Consider the following 7,126-nt stretch of genomic DNA (forward strand, 5'->3'; position numbering starts at 1 on the left):
GGGGTGCAGTGATTTCCTGGTGTCCCTTTGCTGCATTGGCATTGCTGCTGCATTGGCATTGCTGCTGCATTGGCATTGCTGCTGCATTGACATTGCTGCTACATTGGCATTGCTGCTGCATTAGCATTGCTGCTGCATTGGCAATGTTGGTGCTGCTGCATTGGCATTGCTGCTGCATTGGCATTGTTACTGCATTGACATTGCTGCTGCATTGGCAATGTTGGTGCTGCTGCATTGGCATTGCTGCTGCATTGGCATTGCTGCTGCATTGGCATTGCTGCTGCATTGGCATTGCTGCTGCATTGGCATTGCTGCTGCATTGGCATTGCTGCTGCATTGGCATTGCTGCTGCATTGGCATTGCTGCTGCATTGGCATTGCTGCTGCATTGGCAATGTTGGTGCTGCTGCATTGGCATTGCTGGTGCTGCTGATACACTTGGGCTACGCCCATCTACAAACCTTTATAAACAGTTTGCCTTTAGAGGCTAACTCCTTTTCCTGATGACGACCGCTTGTGTTGCGATCGAAACGTCATGGTAATTTGTATTCACTTTATTTTCATTATTATTTTTTCTATCTCCGTGACTTTACCGAAAGAACCAAAGAATATGAACTCTTCAAAGATGTCCGGCCAGCCTGGAAAAGTAGGCCAAATACCCCGTAGAGGTGCAGTATTTGGACTTCCCTTCTGCTCGCCGAAGGCCCTTCCACCAGCATATGCGTGAGCAAGACATTGCAAGGCTGCACCTTTATTTACATGTTATATTGGGGGTAACAATTATATACAGGAGTTTGAATTGGAGATCTATAAATGTAAAGTTGAAAACACCCCCGTAAATCGTGGTATAGTCCAAAGTCAATCTAGTTATGCAGGAGGTCAGTCACATTGCATGCTTTCATACATCATCAAACGGCAAAAACATTTGATGTTACATTTCGCATGTAAATTTCACGCATCACATATATTAGTGTCATTGAACCGCACCTAACCCTTCGTGTTAGAGACCAGCCCACAGAAGCGGACATCACAGAGCTGTATGTATGCATGCTGAACTTCTTTCGCACCGTACGTAGCCAACCGTGCTAATCGGAGGTGTGGGGACAATGACAACAAACGACAAAAAAGCAATGATGAAGAAATTCGTTTTCATGATCTAGATGATGTAAACGTGCATCGCTCCAGTGGCTTCCTAATATCGGTAGGAAGAGCGTTCCAGACGGCCGCAGACGCGCATCTTAAAGCTCACGACACATTGGCCGTCTTTGTTCGATGGCCAGCCAAAATCAGCTGCGAAGATGACCGGAACGACCTCGTCCAATGACCTTTCGATTGTCCAGCCACGGGAAGTGGGGCAGCACTTCCAAATCCCGCCCTGCCTCTTTGAGCGACATATGTGTCACATGACGGTCGAACTAAAACGATCAAATTCAAATGTTATTCTTACAGGTGGAAATATTCAAATTAGATCTTGCCTTAAAGCTTTCGTGGCTGCAGGGATTCATATTCGTAGTTTCTTTGAACCTATCTACGTGCCTTTACCGAAAGACCCAAATAATATCATTTAAATTAGGTGCAGGACTATATTTAACCCCCCCTCCACTCCCTACCTCGAGCTATTGTTGCTGTGCGGCGATGTCCCCCCACGCGTTAGTTACATCACGCGGCGTGGTTTGATGTCCCCCACGTTCAGAGTGAACCACGTGACTCCGCGCGCGCGACTCTCTGTGTTGTATTGACGTCACAAAGCCCCGGGGGCATTTCCAAAGGAGCCCCACGTCACTTCTCGTCGTCACCAGCCCGAACACTAAATCCCACTGACGTTACCGCGAGCACTCTAATGCCTGTACGCACGCAAATAGGTAAGGCCCACTGAGCTACTTTGTTCTTCATAATCAACGTTTTTAGGTTAGATCGCGTTATTTATGAATGTTTGGTAACCTTCCACCACCCGACACGGCCAATCAGTAAAAAAGTGTCTCGTTGAAAAAAGACAAATTAGTTCACTGCTTTAGCCCACCGGTGTGTTGAAGCGTGAAACCACAACATTTACAATTTGAGTACGACGTTTCGCTGGTAATTGCATCCAGCATCATCGGGGATTTCGCCAGAAGCGACCTGGCCACAAACGATAGCCCGACGAAGTGGCTTATTGCGTGGACATTTATAGCAGCAATCTTGATTTGAAGCTTTCGTGACTGCAGGAATCCATACTATGAGTATGAAAGAAGCAAAGAGTATTTATGTCCGCAGCCAAACACTCTAAACGCGTGGTGGTGCTGATTGTAAATGTGGAGGGAAAAACTGGAGGACCCGGAGAATACTCCACGCGACCACCACACCGACGCAACACGCAAACTCCAAATATACTGCAGCAGGCGTCAAGGTTGGGATCGAATTCACGACCTCCTGTATACCAGGCGAGGTAGTTAACATCTCGCCACAACGAATGTGTCTGGAACTGCCGATTGTGCGGTCATTTTTGACGGTCGCTTTGCCTTTTGGACATAGGGTTTCGCGACCAATATCACCCATAATAGAGGGGTTTTTTTGGGTTAGATCGCGTAAATATATAAATGTGTGGTTAAACCCGCCACCACCGATCTGGCTGTCGCCTGATGAAGCTAGTTGTAATTACTGGCGAGACGTCGTACTCAGATTGTAAATGTTGTGGCTTGGCTCTCCAACACACCGGTTAGTGCTGTACCCGTGACGAATTGGCCACGTTCTGTTTACATGACAACCCTTGCTAGTTGGCTGTGTCGGGTGGTAGCGGGTTCAACGACGCATTAATACTGGTAGGAATGAAGTGGACCAGACCACCAATAGATTATATCGTCCGTCCGTCCGTCCGTGTATCAACATCGCCCCCTACTGCAAACACTTGGCAGGACCCTACAAAAACCTTTAGACTCAGTGGGGCGTTCCTGGCTTAACAAGTGTAATAATACATTATGTTTATATTCTTTGGTTATTCGTTCCTACCAGCCCACCCCGCAGGGTCCTGTTATAATTGTGATCAAACACAAGCCTCCGAGATTGCCGCACTGTTTAATGGCATAACCCCGCCCCTCCCACAAACAAATGAAAAGCTCCCCCTTATAGCCTTAACAGACTGTTGGGACAAGTGCTGTTAGCGAGCACCTATGAAGGCCGGAACGGTACACGAGTGGTGGGTGGCCAGCACCACGCCCGGCCGCCTTTGTCTCCCTAGTGGTGATGTTTACACACCGCACCAGGTACTCATTTGAGGCTGAGTCGACCTAGGGGAGGCCCAGGACCGGTTCATATAATCGTCACGGGTGTTCAGGGTAAACGGAAATCAAACCTGGGTCGCTGGGTTCCTAACGCAGTGCGCTAAACGCTACACTACAGCGCCCCACACACACATCCAATATAACCGGTATTTGCCATACCGTATATCCCATTGATCACATTTTCGAGTCCTGCCAATTGTTCGCAGTAAGGGATGATGCAACAATCATCTTCACACACACAACAGATTCCGTTCCTCCCTTAAAACAACCCCCATCTCTTCTCCCAAGCCCATCAATCTGCCCCCGCTCCCCAGCTACCCCACTACCCGGATCATTCCCCCCTATCAGTATCACTATCACTCCTATCACTCCTCCTATCACTACCCCTATCACTACCCCAACCCCTATCACTACCCCAACCCCTATCACTACCCCAGCCCCTATCACTACCCCAACCCCTATCACTACCCCAACCCCTATCACTACCCCAACCCCTATCACTACCCCAACCCCTATCACTACCCCAACCCCTATCACTACCCCAACCCCTATCACTACCCCAACCCCTATCACTACCCCTATCACTACCCCAACCCCTATCACTACCCCAACCCCTATCACTACCCCAACCCCTATTACTACCCCAACCCCTATCACTGCCCCTATCACTATCACTACTCCAACCCCTATCACTACCCCAACCCCTATCACTACCCCAGCCCCTATCACTACCCCAACCCCTATCACTACCCCAACCCTTATCACTACCCCAACCCCTATCACTACCCCAACCCCTATCACTACCCCAGCCCCTATTACTACCCCAATCCCTATCACTACCCCAACCCCTATCACTACCCCAACCCCTATTACTACCCCAACCCCTATCACTGCCCCTATCACTATCACTACTCCAACCCCTATCACTACCCCAACCTCTATCACTACCCCAACCCCTATCACTACCCCAACCCCTATCACTGCCCCTATCACTACTCCAACCCCTATCAGTATCCTTATCACTACCCCAATCCCTCCTTCACCACTCCCACCTGTTCTGCTGTCACCATAACCCCACTCTTTCTTTGAAGCGCCATCATCTGACGTACAATTGTGTCTTTGTTGTAAAGCGCCTTGGATTAAGGCGCTATATATCTATATATATAAAATCGCAAATCTGTCTGTCTGTCTGTGTGTGTGTCTGTCTGTCTGTGTGTCTGTCGCCGGACCATACGCACTTTCATTGGACGAAATGTGAGGGATTTGCGAAACACGATTGGTCCGTTTGGTTTTCCTAGCGCTGCGATTGGTCCGTGTGTCTGTTCAAAATGTTTAGCGTACTTCCCGACATACAACATACTTGAAATTTGCCATGTGGGTACTTTCCAGAGTGTACACCATGCAAAAATTATTAAAATACACTTTTGTGTGTTTTTTTTTTTTGGGGGGAGCTCAATAATGCATTTATTTTTTGCACAGCAAGTGGGCTGTGACGTCAAATCTGTCACGTGACCCGCGCATGTGGAAGCGTAACGCATTGTAGTGTCTTGGTTAGTGCGCTGCGCTACGAACCCGGCGACCCGAGTTCGATTCCCGCTCATGGCCACCACCGGTGACGATTATTTGAACCGGTCCTGGGCCTCCCCTTGGTCGACTCAGCCTCAAACGAGTAACTGGTGTGCTGTGTGACCACTGGGGAGACAAAGGCGGCCGGGCGTGGTGAATCCAAGTCCCGGGCGAAGCCGGGTAGTAAAGCTAGTATTGTAATAATAAGATGAGCGTGGCGTGCGCCTATTGCGTGAACTTTGCCCGCACTGACATTTGAATTTCGCGCGTGCGTTGCGTGCGCCACGTGTCCATAACCGTGCGCTCAAATTCACCCGCGGCTCTTACACCCGTTCATTTTTTTTTTTACAAACTTTATTCAACAGCTCTTTTTATGAACACATATAATGCCAGTTTGACGGTATTTTTCTGTTAATATATTTCAAACAAAAAAGCAACTGAATTAAAACATCGTCCCAAATTAGGCCTCACTCAAACAGAAGGGGCTTGAGTGACCCCAGGTCCCTGACCGTGGAGGTCCGTCCAGTTGACCAGAGCCCGCGTCTCTCTTCCGCTCTCTCCACCACTCTCTCCACCACTCTCTCTCGAACTCTCGACACTCTCCGACTCTCTCCACCACTCCCCCACTCTCTCCTGCACTCTCTCTCGAACTCTCTCCGACACTCTCCGACTCTCTCCACCACTCCCCCACTCTCTCCTGCACTCTCTCTCGAACTCTCTCCGACACTCTCCGACTCTCTCCACCACTCTCCCACTCTCTCCACCACTCTCCCACTCTCTCCACCACTCCCCCACTCTCTCCTGCACTCTCTCCACCACTCTCCGACTCTGTCTACCACTCCCCCACTCTCTCCTGCACTCTCTCTCGAACTCTCTCCGACACTCTCCGACACTCTCTCCCGCACGCGACCCTCAGCTCTCGACTCGCCACGGCTCCTCCGCACCGATCGTGAACTCCGCGGCGCCGCTGCCGTTCCTGCCCAGGCCACTCTGCACACACACAAAGACAAAGATCCCCCGTGTAGCCTTAACAGAGTGTCGGGGCAGGTGCTCTTCACGAGCACACATGAAGGCACACGAAGGGAGGTGGGTGGCCAGAACCACGCCCAACCGCCTTTGTCTCCCCGGTGATGATGTTTCGGCACCGCACCATTGTCGGCCGTGGGGAGAGAGGCCCAGGACCGGTTCGGATAATCATCGTCACCGGTGCTGTGCCGTGAGTGGCGAGTCGAACTCGGGTCGCCTGGTTCGTCTGCGCAGCGCCACCACACACACGACGGGCTGCACGATGGGGGCCGGTGTGTTCGAGTGATACTTACCGCAGAACCTGTTTAGAATGATTATTTTGGTATTATTATCACAGCATTATTAACGTTCAGCCAATTTGAAATAGACATTTGGGAGGGGGGCAACGTCCCCCCACCAGCCCCCCGCCGTGGCATAATTGGTGGGAAACTGCTCCCCCCCCTCCCACTTGAGAATGTTGAGTTCCACGCCTCTGCCATAGAAGTCGCGCGCGTGATGCTCATATAGGGGTTCCCGTGCTCGCGAGGTGGGGGTGGTGGGGTCCGGTGGGGGGAGGGCTGGTGGGGGTCTGGTGGGGGGGGGGGCTGGTGGGGTTTGTTGGTGGGGGGGCTGGTGGGGGTCTGGTGTGGGGGGGGGGCTGGTGGGGGTTGGTGGTGGGGGGGGGGCTGGTGGTGGGGGGGGGGCTGGTGGGGGTTGGTGGTGGGGGGGGCTGGTGGGGGTTGGTGGTGGGGCTGGTGGGGGTCTGGTGTGGGGGGGGCTGGATGGGGTCTGGTGTGGGGGGGGGGCTGGTGGGGGTTGGTGGTGGGGGGGGCTGGTGGGGGTCTGGTGGTGGGGGGGGCTGGTGGGGTTCTGGTGTGGGGGGAGAGCTGGTGGGGGCTGGTGGGGGTCTGGAGTGAGGGGGGGCTGGTGGGGGTTGGTGGGGGTCTGGAGTGGGGGGGGGCTGGTGGGGGTCTGGAGTGGGGGGGGGCTGGTGGGGGCTGGTGGGGGTCTGGTGTGGGGGGGGGGCTGGTGGGGGGGCGGGGGGGTTAGGGGGGGAGGGGGTCTGGTGGTGGTGGGGGGGAGGGTAACGCGACTGCAGCGAGCGTGACCGCAGCTCCCAGCCGCACCTCGCCACCGACTCCGTCTCCGTGCCGCGAGCCGCCGCCCTTGAGCGGCACGAGCTCGGCCACCTCGTCCCCCTCCTCGTCCTCCTGGTGGAGCCCCCCGCGCCCTTCCTCCCCGCGCCCCGCGTCCACGGCCTCCAGCTCGGCGAGCGAGAGGTGGTGCACGATGGCGGCT

This window comes from Lampetra planeri, chromosome 53 (genome assembly GCF_965212315.1).
Source record: "Lampetra planeri chromosome 53, kcLamPlan1.2.h2, whole genome shotgun sequence".
Taxonomy (NCBI): domain Eukaryota; kingdom Metazoa; phylum Chordata; class Hyperoartia; order Petromyzontiformes; family Petromyzontidae; genus Lampetra; species Lampetra planeri.